We start from the raw sequence: 13,886 nt of genomic DNA, 5'->3' as shown, positions 1-13,886 counted from the left end.
CTGCATCTCATCGGTAGGATAAGGTAATGGATACTTAGGGTCGATTGCAACAAGCAAGGAAACCCTAATGCAATCGGGCGGGAGGGGAAGGTTATAGATTGTGTCCCCGGCAATGTTATACACGCGTCCCGTTGCAACTACTTTGCGTGACGGATTGTCTGCTAAACAGTTGCAGTCATTCTCGCCCTAAATAAATGAAGAATGTTAGTTGTTTAGATAAAAATTAGTTGAGCAAATTTAAAAGAGAAAATGCATTACCTCGGGTATTTTGTCTGAAGGGACTGTGCAGCTATCTTTTTCGCTGGGGCTAACGTTACCCAAAAGCCTCCCAGGGATCTGGCCCTTCAATAGCATGTCAATTAACTTTGCTTGGGCTTCTAGCTATTGCTTCATAACAGCTTGCTCTTCTCTCAACTCTTAGACCTTGGATGAAGAAGCCGATGTTCGCTTCTTAATCTTGCCAAAGTATTGCTTCTTTGTGACATCGAAGCCAACACCCCTAACACGACCAGGGTAGTCAGGGGTCCCCAACGCTCTAGCTAAGATATCCTCATGCTCAGGAAGCTTGCCCTGTGATACTTCTTGAGAGAGCGAATCCTGTGAAAAGTAGAGCTAATTAGTATGCCTTTTAATAATCATTTATTAATTGATAGATAAGAATAACACTTACAATTTTTTCAGCAACCTCTTTCACACGAGGGTTGTCAATCACTCCATCTTTATTTGTTCGTGCCAATGCCCAGAGTCTTTGGCAGGATATAATAACATCCGATCCCTTGGCCTCAACTTCTTTCTGCTCCACACCTGCATACCCTAACCTCCCTGCTCTGTAAGGGTATTCATTCTTGGCCACTCTCTTCTTATTTTGGGCGCTCAGTTCCTTTAATCAATAACAAAAATATCCTGTTAGTACACATAGATATATTCAATAAAAGGCACTAAAATTTAAATTTTAGAAACATAAATACCTTAAATTCCTTCTCGAGCCGAGAGACAACAAAAGCATCCCAATCTTCTTGCTTTACTAAAGGCTGTAATAGGGGAGGAACTTGGGCTACAAATTCAGCATCAGGGTCTTTCAAATATTTTTGTGTAATAAAATGTCTGAAAGACCGTAATGCCCTCCCAGCCTTTTGAAGGACAAAATCCTTCTTGCTCTCATCTATTTCAAATCCTGACTGTAAAATAAAATAAATATGTTAGGTGCATCAATTTATAATATTATAATAGAATATAACTTAGTCAAATGCAACTTACAGATACAGTCTCCCAAACAATGTCCTTCGTGGCTTGATCAACTTTGCGCCAAGATTTCTGCGTGATAGGTACAGTTGTCTTTGCCACAACCCCAATATAACTTATAAACTTTGCAGATTTGATGGCTTGGCCTTTCTTGTTCCATTGCACTGATATTTTATTCCCTGCTGCTCTTGTTTTTGTGACTTCTTCCATTATTGTTAGGCCTCGCTGGATATTGTAATATTCCTGTTCCAATTTTTTTTGTGACAACGGAGCATTAGTACAAGTTGTAGCGAGATCTGATGGAGGGATTTCAGTGGACTCAGAATCTGAAGCCATTTACCTGTAACACAATAAAATTTCAAAATTAATCAACCATGATTAATTCAAAAAATTAATCAACCATGATTAATTCAAATATAATCGACTATATTAATTCAAACATGAAACAAAAATGGCATAATTAATTCAAAGGTTACATGTTCAAGTTGCTCTTTTTCGTTTCCTTGACTTGGGTTTTTTACTTCCCCCTCCTTGAAATATTTTCTTCTTATGCTGAAATAATTTACCCCTCTTTGAAATCCAAATGCCTTCATTGTGATCATTTCTCATGTATAGAGCTTCATCAACAGTGTCGTTACTTTGATTTGATGTCCCTTCGAATGGGTCATCTTCAATTGCTACATTTTCATTTATTTTTTCATGTAACATAAGAATAGACCACCCCTTATTAGCAGGGTCAGGGACATAAAACACTTGTTTGGCTTGTTGTGCTAAAATAAAAAGCTCATCCTTATACCCTTCCTTGTTTAAATTGACTTGTACAAAGCCAAATTGGTAATCAAATTTCAAGCCATTTTTTCGATCAATCCACTTGCACCCATAGACTGGAACTCGAAAGGATATGTAATCTAAATCCCATATATGCTCAATTACACCAAAGTATGACATGTTTGCATAGATAGGATTTTTATCCTTAGTGCTGGAAATATGCATGGAATGAGCTACAAAAGTTACACCACTATTTTGCATTGTGCTCTTATCATCTTGCTCCCTTGTATAAAATGTGTATCCGTTGACAAGGTAAGCAGTGTAAGAAATGGCCTGTCTGCTTGGACCGTTAGCTAACCATCTCAATTTGTTAGAAACTGAATTGGAATCAACATTTAACTTTTGAAGAATGTGCTCCTTAAACCATCTTGTAAAAGTTTTGTTGTGTTTCCTAGCATACCAAATTTCTGATTTATTGAGATTGTCCCTCCTAAGTTCAGCCATATGCTTGTCTACATACTCTTCAACCTCTTCAGTGTTGTGCAACACATATAAGTGGGCTTACTCCCACTGTACACTTGACATAGTAATGACTTTATTTCCCATGATCCCTTCTCCACTTATTCTACCCATATGTCGAGACTTTGGAAGCCCAACATAGCTAATATGACTCAGGTACTCAGTACAAAAGTCAACAGCCTCTTCACAAATATACCGTTCAACAATACAACCCTCCGGTTGACTTCGATTTTTCACATAGCCTTTCAAAATCCTCATATAGCGCTCAATAGGATACATCCATCTTAAATAAGCAGGCCCGCACATTTGAACCTCCCTAACCAAGTGAACAGTTAGGTGGATCATAATATCAAAGAATACCGGTGGAAAATACATCTCAAGCTCACACAGTGTTAATACAATTCGAGCTTGCAACCTTGGCAACTTATGTGGGTTAATCACTTTACTGCAAATGGACTTAAAAAACAAACATAACTTAGTGATCGTCCCTCGTACTTTAAGGGGTAAAATTGCACGTATAGCAACTAGAATGAAATCCTCTATTAAAACATGGCAATCGTGAGACTTTAAGCCCTTCAACTTCAAATCTTTCATTGATACAATATTTTTTATATTTGAAGAGTAACCCTCAGGAACTTTAACTACATTAAGGAACTCACAAAATGCAGTTTTCTCTTTCTTAGATAGCGTATAAGCTGCCGGAGGGAGAAAGGTACGGTTCCCCTTATCTTGGGGTGCTAATTCTTCTCTTATTCCTAAAGAGACCATGTCCAACCTTGCTTTTATGCCATCTTTTGTTTTTCCTGACACTTGGAGTAAAGTCCCAATAAGACTCTCACACACATTTTTTTCAATATGCATGACATCAAAAAAATGCCGAACATCCAAGGTGGTCCAATAAGGGAGTTCAAAGAAAATAGATCTCTTCTTCCATCCGGTTGTCCCAAGGTGCCTTGCAAATGGTTTGCCAAATTCAATATCCAAATCCTTAATCTTCTCAAACAACTCATCACCAGTTAACGGCAAAGGTGTCTTACCTTCTTCTGGATTTCCATCGAACGCTTTTCTTAAACCGCCGATAATGATGTTCTTGGTGTAAAAACCTACGGTGGCCAAGGTAAACATTCTTCATCCCATGTTGAAGCCTTATAGAATGTGTTCCCTCTTCACAAATAGGGCATCCAAGTTGCCCTTTAATGCTATACCCTGACAGATTGCCATAAGCAGGAAAGTCATTGATTGTACCGAAGAGCATAGCTCTTAAATTAAATCTTTCTTCTCTATACCCATCATATACCTCTATACCTGACTCCCACATGATCTTCAAGCCATCAATTAGAGGAGCCAAATATATTTCTATGTCATTCCCAGGTTGCTCGGGTCCCGCAATTAGCATGAATAACATCATATACTTGCGCTTCATGCAAAGCCATGGAGGAAGGTTATAAATCACAAAATGACTAGCCAAGTGCTGTGGCTACTACTTTGAATCCCATGAGGATTCATCCCGTCGGTAGACAATGCAAGGCGTAGATTCCTACTCTCTTCCCCAAATTTAGGGTACTCATAATCAATCTTTCTCCATTGTGCAGAATCAGCAGGATGACGAAGCATGCCATCTTTTATCCTTTCATCCGCATGCCATGTTAAGTTTTTCGCAATTTTGCACTGCTATACATGCGTCTAAATCTAAGCACGATTGAAAAATACCATAGTGCCTTCACGGGACTTGATCCGTTCTGCTTGTAGCGTGAGGCATTACACTTCAGACATTCAGTTAACGATGCATATTCATTCCAAAATAAAAGGTAATCATTAGGGCACGAGTGTATCTTTTCATAACTCATGCTAATTGATTGCAATACTTGTTTTGCGTCATATGTTTGACAAGGAAGCTCATTTTCCTTAGGAAGTAATTCTACTTTCAAATACCCAAGCAACTCAGTAAAGCTTGTATCACTCCATCCATGTTTTGCCTTCATGTTGTACAATTTTAACACTGCTGACAACTTTGATGCACTACAACTAGCATACAACGGTGTCTCCACATCACTTTTCAACTTCTCAAACATTTCCGAATAATCCTCAAGGTCCTCTTCAACTGCTTTGGCCATCTGTTCAAGACAATCTTCCTCAAGTGTGCATGTGTCAAAATCATCAGGAGATGATGTACAGCTTTTACTATGCTTCTGGCTGCAACCAATATCATCTCTTGTCTCTCCATGCATTGTCCAACACTTGTAACTTTGATCCATCCTATTAATCACGAGGTGTTCTTCACAAGTATCTGGACTAACCCGCTTCACAAGACCACACTTTAAACATAGGCAAACAATCCTAGTAGGATCCTCCGCATGCTTAACTGCAAGCTTAACAAAATTTGCCACCCCATCCCAATATTCCTTGGATAGACGATTGACAGACATCCATTCCTTATCCATAATTCCTAGAAAGATTAAGAGGGAAATATGATTAGTGACTTTGACTACTCTTAGATAGTGGGAGAATTAGATACAAAGATCAATTAGTCAATAAGTCACTAACCACATGTTTGCACATTCCCTCTTTAATCTTGTTTAAAACTAATAATTATATTTTAATGCTAGCCATTGAAATAATTTCGACAGCATAACAACTTAAAAAAGAGAGTTTCCCGGGCCTTATCCCCTCTTCCTATTAATCTAAATGACAACAACAACAACATCCACAACAACAAACACATAAAGTTATATTCAAGAATAATTTAAAAAAAATTGATAGTATATATAACGGCTTAAAATGAGTATTACCAGGTCTTTATGCCTTTAAAAAAATCAAGTTATCCATAATGAGACTATATATGATCCAACAACAATAATAACAACATTAATAAGAAACTCAATTTTAATTAAAATCATATTAAACCACATCAAACACTATATAAATATCAATTTAAAATATCAAAAATATTAAAAACAAGGTAATTAGATGGTATACTATTTTCATATCCTTAATGAATCTCCTCATATCAACAAAAAAATTGGATGATCCCTTAATTCAATAATTAAGTACCCAAAAACTCAAAACTTCAAACACTCACTGAGAAGAACAACAATGCAGATCAAAATAAATAACACAAAAATTATTTATTATGTATGAAAATCAAAATCAACAACCCATACATTCAAAATGAAGATTAATGATTGAAAAAGCAAGAACCTACCTCAACAAGAAGAGGGAACACCGACTGTGCAAAAAAATAGAGACGAGAGTCTGATGCAGAGTGATAGAGACCGAGAATCCCAACGAACGAGTGCCCACGAGACTTATGGAGGCCGAGAATCAAAAATCCCTCAAGAATTGAGACCGAAAACGTGTTTTTTGGCAGTTAGAGTGATGAAAAATGGGTTTCGATGGCTCTGGGTTTGTTTCTGAAGACGAAGGATTTGCAGAAATAGAGAGCGAAAAAGAAATCTGGAGGGAATTTAAATGACAATACTTGATGGTTATTTCATAATAAATATTTACTTAAATAACCGTCAAGTATTTACTTAAATATTTGATGCTTGTTTCGTAGAAACCGTCAAGTATTCTCCACCTTTTTTATTTGTCGTTTTTTCTGAATAAACGTCAATTATAAGGCGTCAATTATACATCTTTCTGTAGTAGTGCATCACTGTTGGCTTCCTTTATAAATTTTACTTTAATTAATTAGTATTAGGGTTAATACTTTAACACAAAATAATGACACTTAATGATAGAAACAATCAAAACCCATACATTGATGACATTCATAAGCACCTTAAGGCTCCATTAAAATAATTAAATGTCCTATTATTATGGAATTTTCAAACAACTCCATCATGCCTCAAAAACTATGGTTATTAAAACCAGATCGAACTTGCTAGTTAGTTCGGTTTAACAAAAACCAATCCACAAATGATACATAACTAGGGGGATAGAGAACCACCCTCGAACTTCCTGAACTGGATAAAACTAGGAGAACTGTTGGTTCAAGCAATTTAAGCCTTTTTGCTTTATTTTTTTTCCTACCTAAATCCGCAAAACAACGTCATTTTTCTTATTTTATTATTATTTCTTTGTTTCAGCATTCGAAATTGAGACAGTCAGGCACGGATCCTCATTCAGTCATTCATGATGGCTAAAGTCCTAATTTTCTAAACCTAAAGGTCTCAAATCTCAATCTTTCATCTTGCTTAATTCTTAGGTCTCAGTAAACAGTCTCACTATCATAGTCCTCCCACTGCTCGTTCTTGGCTACTCGATTGGTCTAAGACTACTCGCATCTCAAGTCTCAGTGAATGCCTTACTATCATGGTGAATCTCTTTGGCCTTTTTTGTGCTCGAGACTAATTGTGGGTTGTGACTACTACTCCCATTCAATTGATCATTCTTAGCTTCTCTGTGTATGCTTCTAGCCTGTGAGTTTGGGGCTGCCATCTTCAATCTATTGAACCCTAGTTTTGATGACTACAAAATAAAGAGAAATTTTGTGTATTTCAAGTTTTCTTAACCTAAGCCTAAATTAATTGGCTTAACATTAATCAAATCTGAGTAAGTATGAGTTCATACATAACAGAAGATATGCTATCTTATTAGTTAAGTATTCGACTTAACTATAATCTTTGTGCTTAAAGCTGTCATATTCTAAAGTGTTTTTAAGTGTTGTTAGCACTAGTATTGGAAGCTTTACCATCAGTGATACCTCAGTTATCTTTACTATTCTATTGATCAATGTTTTATATAACACTGGTCCTACTTATTTTAACACTGGTGTTGTCCCTTTAAACCAGCGGAATAGATTCGCTCTTATTTGAACCTTTTTTCTTGCACTGATACTATTTATTTAACATCGATCTTATTCTTTACTTATATTTGTTTGAATTAAGACAACACTTGTGTTATTTGGTTAGCACTTGTACTGAGTTTTGTACAAGTTTGTGTAACACCTGTGCTAACACTTCAACAACAGTATTGTCCTTTCTTTTTTCCTACGAAGAGATTTGATTGGTTATGTTACTTTGGTTTATTTCCTTCTAACACCGATACTGAATAATCTTTTCAAAAATATCTTTATTCACTCAAAATTTGTCATTTAGAATGATAAATTCATATTTTAAAATTCTATCATGCTCACCACGACAAGTTGTGTCCTTCACTGTGGCAAATAGCCTAAAACAAGTTGTTTCACTAAAGCCCATAACTGTGGACCTAAAATGGCCTAAAACACCTTTTTTACCCTATTTGATTTTAAAGGGTCCCATGGACCCAATTAACTACTTACGCCCAAAGGTAAGCTCAGAATTACCATAACTATTTAATTAAATTATCTAATTAATTAATTTAATCTTTAATTTAAATTGTGATGTTACAGTTAGTCATTGGGGGTGAGATTTGAGAGAATCTCAACAGCAAAAAATGCAATGATTCAAGCATACAAGGCAAAAGCTTCATATATAACGTATGCTTGTATTACATGTCTTCATAACTAACATATTGACATGTTACATTTTTAATGTTTCATACATCATACATTTACCATGGAACACTTAAAAAATAGAGCTTCAAATATTCATTCATAATTCATAGAATTAAGAAAACAATCATACATATCATCATACAAACACATATATCAAGCAACAATGAAGGGTAAATTTACTACTTTTTAGTTTTACTATATCTTCTTTGATTTCCTTGCTTTCATAACTTGATCCTCCATGACCAAACTTTCAATTCCTTTTACATGACACTTATTGGCCCTAAATATTTGTCATAGAATGTTATTACAATTGTTAAAGCCAAACATCACATTGTTAATATATGACAACTTACCCTCTATTTAATTCGTGCTTTTTTTATCTTACTTTGTCACTTTAGTTTTTCTTTGACATAAAATTCTTGTACCATCATTTCCCACTCAATTTTTCATGAGGAATTCATTTTTGAACTCAAGTATAACTATTTCATCCCCTTCCCCTTAGGCCAACCTTGGCTGGAATTTTGGGTATTTAAGACCATATATTGTGGTTGCTTCCAAGCTTTTTCATGCTTCATATTTTTACATGGTTCAAGCCTAGGCTTTAAATCATATTACATGAACTTAAATTCGATTAAATTCATTGCTTTATCTTGAAACCTTCCTTTAAATTTGAAATTTCCAATTTTTTACAAAACTTGCTAAACTCTTATTCTATCATGCCTAAACCTCTTTCAACATCTTTTTCATGGTCTTAGCATCATCAAATCCTAAGGTTTTCTCTTTAAAAAAACAAGGCAACAGTACAACTCCATGAAAACTTAATTATAAATCCCAAGATACTTAGCTAAAAATAGAGCTTGTTCTTACCTCTTTCCTTTGTTATAAATTTTTAGGAGAATGACATTGAGGGGCCTCGCAAAGGAATTTATCACAATAAGAGCCCATTAATTTTGTATCAAATATTATCTTGCAAAAACAAATATATATTGTTGTTAAAAGATGAACCTTAACTTATATTTTTTTGTTAGGTTCTTCTTAGAAATTTAACAAGTTAAGCTTTAACTTTTAATAACAACATACACATATTTTCACAAAATATTATATGATACAATAATAATGGGCTCTTATTGTGATAAATTCTCTTAAGATGGACTTAAATGTCATTCTCCCTAACTTTTTCTTGGATTCTCTAACTTCCACACTTATTGGCTACACCAAACTCCTCATCTCAAGAATCTAAAACTATAAGATTGTTGCTCTTGAAGAGTAGAACAACTTTTATGAAGTTACTTTGAAATAGAAATATAGTTTTGATAGTGTTTTTTGCTTATTTAAAATTTTCCTTTTTCTCCCTAAAATCACCATGAAAATTCTCTCTCCCCTCCATGCTGCATGTGATAACTAAAAGTGAATAGGGAAGAAGTGATAAGGTGTGCTTAAAGTGGAAGACTAAACCATCTTTGATAAAATTTAGATTTCAAAAATATCTAATTTCCCATTTTAATTCTAACCAATATTATAAATAAATTTCAAACTAGAAACATGCCTAACATCTTCCATTTCAGATCCAAAAGTCACACCACAACTCTCACCAAATGGGCTCAAAATGGGTTTTTCATAAAATTAACCTCTAGATATAGAAAAATTGGTATTATCTTAACCTAATCAATTTAAATTATAAATTAATTCTTTTGAGAACCTATAAAATTGGTATAATTCATTTTACAATTCCTAAATTTTGAGTACTTCTCTATAATTACACTTTAAGACTCAATTTTTAGAAATTACATTTTGACCTCGGTTGAGCATGACATTTCTGGGTTAATGTTCACTCTTTTCATTTTTAACTCTAAGAACTTTCTTATAATCTCATTATATCTATTTGCATATAATTACCCTTAAATATTAATAATTATCATTTAATCATGAATAGGGCATTATTCTTACTCTTTTTTCTTCCATTTTCTTTTTTAGCTTAGTTACAATGAAGCTATCTAAGAAAAAGTCAAGGATACTCTCTTTGTAATAGTTAGCCAAATTTAAGAGGTCTCTATATTCTAAACTCATTATAGGCCATCTGTAAAATCTCACTCTACAAAACATAATTAATCAATAAAACTCATAGTAATCAAATGATTAATCTAAAAAGGTAATGACTAAGTTTTAGTTCAAATTCAAGGGAATCTCAAGTTTTCATAGTTAAAATAAGTGTTTAAATCAATCATAATCTTTTATATCAGAGTAAAGATAAGTTACGGAAGAATAATATACCTCGGAGGAGTGAAAGAAATTAAAAACAGTTGAAAAATAACTCATATATTATGAAACAGGATAATGCACCATAGCTTGTGCATGCTGCGCCGCAGTGTGTTTCTCTTTGTGCCATTCTCTGTGGTGTGTTGTACGAAATATTAGCATATTCTGCTATCATTTTACAATAGAATCGGGGAACTTCTGACTCATCCTGATTCTTTGTTCGACGTCCAAATGACGTGATCTAGATGTTTATAGAATGCTCTTTACATGAATTAGCTAATGGCATAGGTTTTACTTTCAAAATAAGTCACACCAAAAGTTGAACACTCAAACACATTTTGATCACTTTTTACAACTTTCACACAAAAAGGTGTGTCCAAATCCCTCAACAAGTGCTAAAAGCCTTTTTTAACACTTGAACCATGTCTATTGAACCTAGGACTATCAGTACAATACATCACACACACTTAAACAACAGTATAACATAATTTCATTCCTCAACCCTTTTTTATAAAAACAGAAAAGGAGGCAATTCTCCATTGCATTACATTAAAAATCATTATAACATGTTTTAACACATCATTTCTACACTTGTACTAATATTTTGGCCTTATAAATATATATATCTCTCAGCATACACAATTGCTCAAGACCCAAAATATAAATCAGACATTTGCAACAATAAAATAGTACAAGTGTGATGGCATGCAACCTAAAATTGACAATCATATACTATTACACATAATAAATCTAAACTAGAGGCATGCAGTAGGAATACACAAATTCCTAGCCTCTTGAGTCTTTACCCTTTCTGCACTAATGCTAGAGCCTGAAAAGTATTAAAGAATAGGGATGAGTCTAGCCACTCAGTAACCAAGTTAAAACTTACCCTATACAGTTATATATCAATTATAAACCAAACACATGCATATGAAACTAAGTACTTAAAACATGCTTACATATATCATAACTCATCATTACTCATTTTCTAACATCTTTACCTCACATATACTAAGTGCATTGTCACATTACTTTTATATATGTGATCATGACCCATTATTCACGTGACTTGCCACAATACAACACGTGTGACACGTCATATATTTTACATACGCAAAGATCAACCAACCTTATATCCTTATTATTTTCTTAGGCTAAAATTGTGGGCTATAATATTAAATAGAGCTCTGTCTATGTAACTGGACTATTCAAGCTCACCAATCATGAGGTGTGACTTGGCCAAAGATCACATGACTCACTCTTAAATTACGGCTTTTTCTATTCTCGAATCTCTGCGGTGTCTCATACCCTATGCTATTCTCCTCATTGAACTGGTGGAGAAAGCTAAGTTTTAGTTCTTCAACAAACTATGAGACAGTTCCTCGACAAATTATGGAATAAGGCTATACCCCTGTACACCAGAAGGCAGCCTAAATACCATATGAATTTTTCTTTACTTTCAATCCTTAGGCAAACTTTAGCTCACTGATCATGCGATAAACGATACTCATTCTTTTTCACATTTTCCTTTATTGTTTAACACATTTACATGTTGGGTTCACAATCATGCATTATCCAATTGAGTATCCAATAACATTTCACCACATTCTCCTCACTTATCACACTAATCCATTTCTTCATTAACACACATTTACCTTAACACATCACATTAATCTTCTTAAAGACATATGCATTTTTAAAGTTTAAAAACCATCTTGATTTTATATTTTGCATATCAAACCAAAAATAACATTATGCACATTCAAATTTTCATACACTTATTGAAGCTAATACATGCTTTCACATTGAAAATTAGTCCATGCATGCAACATTCACAATTATAAATTAATTTATAATTAATTAACATATAACTATTCAAAGTAGGGTTCACTCAGTTACCTCAAATCTTTGAGAGGGTAAAAAATTATCCTTCAATATTATAGCTTTCAAGCTTGAATTTCCAAGCTAAATAGGTGTCCAAGTGTTCAATCTATAATTTTTCAAGTTAACTTTCAGTAACATTGTTAATCTCACACATTTCAACTTTAATGTTCCCTTTCTAGATTACCCAATGCCCACATTGCTGACATATGGGTCTATCCATTAGATTTACTAATTATTTTTAGTCTCCAATAACATTAATAAACCATTAAACTCTCATTAATGGCATCACACTCTTTCAATAACCCACATTAAATGCAAATTTTGGATATTTATGGTGCCCAACAACCCAAGACACCAGAATTCCTGATACCTAGGTTTAGACATTCTAATCTACTCCCATAGCCATAACCAATATGAACTGAAAATCATCTTTCACTATCAAACCCTAATAATAAACTCATAAATGTGGAAGACATAGAGAGATTAATGAGTGTAATATTTACCTTGAGTGTTTATGGCCTCCAAAATAATCTCAATATTGTCCAAGAATAGACCTTAGCAGAGTTAATATGAGCTCCTCCATTTCCCTTTCCTTTCCTTTTTATTTTTCACATCAATTTGTGACTTATTTCAACAGAATTTGCACCATGCATTGCAGTGCCTATCCCCACGCGTGGCATGTGGTACAGAGAAGACAACTCTCGCCTAGTGGCCCTGTGCACCGTGGCACATGCACATGTAGCACAGAGGCTTTTCAACTTATTTTTCTCTACTCTTTAGCCCTAAGTAACCCAATTTCACTTTGGATATAAATTATACCTCAAAATCCAACTAAAAACACTTATTACTATCCTCTAACCATACACTACATTAACTTACTTAATTATTCTAATTAAGATTAGTAAATTAAGGAATTAAAAACTGAGATGTTACACTATCGTCTTCCTAGATAACTAGCATATACTTTATGGCTTAGTAATTTTCTACTAGGTCTATTGCGACCATGAGATCTAATTGTAATCTCACTAAGTCTCTTTTGGATCTACCATGATTCATAGGATCTAACTGCGATCCTTGTCTAAGAGATTTATGACATAAAAATAAAGTTATCAAATAACTCTACTTATATTTAATTTGCAACTTTGTTGATTATTCTCTAAGACTTATATTAGATACCTCTATTACTTTACTAAACCTTACTTATTCCTTTTTGTCTAACTTAAATACTTCTAAACTTTAACTTGCTCATTTCTTAGTTCCGAACACTTCTTTAAAATCTCTGAAAATATTATACTTTACCCCTGAAAGGCTTTAAAATTATGATTTGGTCCCTGAAGACCATTCTATCTTTTTATGGCACCTTAGGGAATTTTAATTACTTGAACTTAGTAGCTTATTAAATTCTAGCTTATTGTTGATCTTCTAGGCCCAAAATTCAGGATATTACAATATAATTTAATGTGAGTTTAAGGAATTTAAATCCATTGAAGTTAAAAATCCGTGAATTTTATGTTTGTGTTTGTAAGAAACAGATAAAAGATTTTATGCTTTATAAAAAATAATAAAATAAGCAAAAAATACTAAAAGAGAAAAAATTCACAAAAATTTATGAATATCAATATAAGAGAACTTAAATCCAAGCTCAAGTAAATGTCATTATCATAATCCATAATAAAATTTCTTCCAATATTTATGCAATTAGATAATGGAAGAAGGGGGGAAAAATCACGGCTGTGAG

This window comes from Prosopis cineraria, unplaced genomic scaffold (genome assembly GCF_029017545.1).
Source record: "Prosopis cineraria cultivar Desert tree isolate PC_DT_omini unplaced genomic scaffold, ASM2901754v1 PC3, whole genome shotgun sequence".
Lineage (NCBI taxonomy): Eukaryota > Viridiplantae > Streptophyta > Magnoliopsida > Fabales > Fabaceae > Prosopis > Prosopis cineraria.
This window is presented reverse-complemented; position numbering follows the sequence as displayed.